Source organism: Schistocerca cancellata, chromosome 1 (assembly GCF_023864275.1).
Source record: "Schistocerca cancellata isolate TAMUIC-IGC-003103 chromosome 1, iqSchCanc2.1, whole genome shotgun sequence".
NCBI classification, from domain to species: domain Eukaryota; kingdom Metazoa; phylum Arthropoda; class Insecta; order Orthoptera; family Acrididae; genus Schistocerca; species Schistocerca cancellata.
In genome coordinates this window covers 350,658,020-350,661,251 of record NC_064626.1, presented here as the reverse complement: position 1 = coordinate 350,661,251, position 3,232 = coordinate 350,658,020, and positions in this window count along the sequence as shown.

Here is a 3,232-nt window from a genome sequence, read left to right as displayed (position 1 = left end):
TCCAGGACAGATTGTACCTGTTCCAGATCTATAGTCACTATAGATGACTAAATCATCTAAATAATTTTAGATGTAAGAAACATTAATATCAGAAAATATTTGGTTCATCAATTGAGAGAGTTCTGTAGCTCTGGTCGATAACCAGAATGGGACTCTTATTAAACTCATAAATATGCCAATCAGTGATAGGGCTGTAAGGGACTTAGATTGCTCTGCTAATGGTATTTGATTATATGCTTGGTTAAGAATCATGGTAAAAAAACTTGAGCTCTCTTAAATCATCCAAAACTGCAATGTAAACCAAGTAAGGGAACCGATTTTATTGGAACTTTTTTATTTAACTGTCTGTAATTGACCATAGGTCTACTCTCACCATTAGGCTTGGGCACTAAAAATATGGAAGAATGATTTATCTCTTTATCCAACATTAAACATTTAGCTGTTTTAATATTTTCATTTGTGGTATCAACAGTCTATTTGGAGGTTTATGTACAAAAATATTATCAGTAACCTCAATGCGATATTCTACTAAAGAGTTTGCCACTAACTTGGTAGTTAAAACATCTTGAAATTCCTGGCAGATAGCTTTAATTTACTCCTTAACCTTACTATCAAGATGGCCAAAAGGATTGATTTGCATTGATATAGACTATTTACCTAGCCAGGTGGCTGCTTGTGTTGGCTGTCCATAATTTTGCCCTGTCCTTCATTATGCTGGCAAATGAAGATATTAGTATCCAGTTTAAATTTGAAATAGTAGTTATTACCTGCTGAATCAGCATGTTATCTTGAACGGAGAGTCATCATCAGCTGTAGAAGTAACTTCAGGTGTGCACCAGGGAAGTCTGTTGGAACCTTTGCTGTACATGTTGTATATTAATGACTTTGCAAACAATATTGATAGTAAAATCAGGCTTTTTGCAGATGATGCAGTTATCTGTGATGAAGTACTGTCTGAAAGGAACTGCATAAATATTCAGTCAGATCTCAATAAAATTTGAAAGTTGTATGAAGATTGGTAACTTGCTTCGACTATTCAGAAATGTAAAAGTGTTCACATCACAAAATGAAAAAAAAAAGTAGTATCCTATGACTATAATATCAATGAGTCACTTTTGGAATTGGCCAATTTATACAAATATCTAGGTGTAGCACTTTGTATGGACATGAAATCGAATGATTCATAGGGTCAGTCATGGGTAAAGCAGGTGATAGACTTCAGTTTATTTGTAGAATACTGGGGAAGTGCAATCATACCACAAAGGAAATTGCTTACAAATCACTCATGTGACCAATTCTAGAATATTGCACAAATGTGTGGGATCTGTACCAGATAGGACTAATAGGGGATATTGAATGTTTACAGGGAAGGGCAGCTTGAATAGCCACAAGTTCGTCTATTTCTTGGGAGAGTGTCACAGAGACACTGAAAGAACTGAACTTGAAGACTCTTGAAGATAAACTATCCTGAGAAAGTCTATTAGCAAAGTTACAGGAACTGGATTTAAATGATGACTGTATGAATGTACTACAATCCTTTATATATTGCTCACATAGGGATCATGAGGATAAGATTAGAATAATTACTGCATGCACAGAGGCATTCAGTCAGTCATTCTTCCTGCATTCTACTTTTCGGTTCAGTCACTTTATATTTTCAACTTTCACAGACAACAACTTGTAACGCTACCGCCCGTTCGGACGTACGTTAACTCTATAAAGCCTGTACTGTAATAAGTTCATGGGCTTCACCTTGTAAACAAGGATTTTAGTACATAAATTGACCGCGTGTACCTAATGGAAGCAAGATCGGATCTATACTCAGTCAGTAACTACAGTGATGCAGTCAAGCAAATGTAAAGTATAATTACGCGTTCGCATGGACAAAAAGTACACACAGTAGATATTACCAATGATTAATAATTCGGTCGCCAGCCTAATTAGGCATTGAGTGAGTTTTTCCTTGTACAAGTGGGTGCATGTACAAGCATAATGACACGTAGTAATGTTGCGTTTTATGGCAAAATTTGGAACCAGAAAGAATCTACTGAACTAAGGTTTTCTTCTTTTGTACTAATTTGGACGAGCTGACATTACACAACACCACACAGCAATGATTACTACGAACTGCATTTTGTATATTGAACAGACTGAAATTGGGCATAGATTACCCTAGAATTAGCAATTATGAAAGTACACATACAATGTCACTATAAAAATTGGAAAAAACACTAATACACTTAGGTTTGATATAGAAATTAACTTTACTGTTCAAATCTGATCAGTGCACTTCAAGATGTGAAAGAAGGGACAAGAGAAGGGGGGGGGGGGGGGCCTGAAACTGTTATGGTCGTTATACTGAGACTATTAAGTCCTGAAGGTAAATTAACACTCGAAATTATCAATCTATGGATAACTACTCTTTTCTCTTATTTCTGAATTATTTGACTGTCATTATTTCTGTCTCAAATTAATTAAATAACATCGCTAACTCAATTCAAAAAACTCTCTTTCAATATAGTCGTACTTTTGTTCTTTATCAACATTTACAATAACACACATAAATTTTAACTTCTTTATAGCATAGCTTTGTCTACTGATAATTCTCGTTAATACTATCTTTAAACTTTCAGTTCGGGATACTCGGGTTGCACAATATGTGGTAAGGACCCTGTCTAGGTCAATGATAAGGATAAGTAATGGCTAAGGCAATTCTGGTAAAAGTCACGTTATTATTGAACAGTTAGAAACGGTTTCGACACTGGTCCACACAGATACACTTCTAAAGATGAAATAACTGTTTGACCTGTGCAAGTCGGTGCGGCGGTTGGCGGGCAGCGAGATAGCGGGCAGCACAGCACACATACAAGCACGGCTAAGGCTCTCACTGCATCGGCACTTTCCTTCTTCTTAGCGTCGTAATCTTTCCAATTTTGTGCCTAAGAATATAGCCATGCCAAATAGTCGTCGGAATCGGCCCATCCGAGGCTCAATGGAATCCACTTTTCCTAGATAGCCTCCTCGGTACGGTACATGTTCATCTGACCGATGCCCAACTCCGACTGTTCTACTGAGCCCGTTGTACCGAACCGCGCCAGTGTGCGTTTTCCCGCGCTCGCCTATCTCCACCTTTTCCCGCTCCCCTACAGGTAGGGTATTCACCACAGGTTTTCTACTACACATATCCTAATGCATTACCTACGTATGGACCAAGTGTATAAATTACAATTTT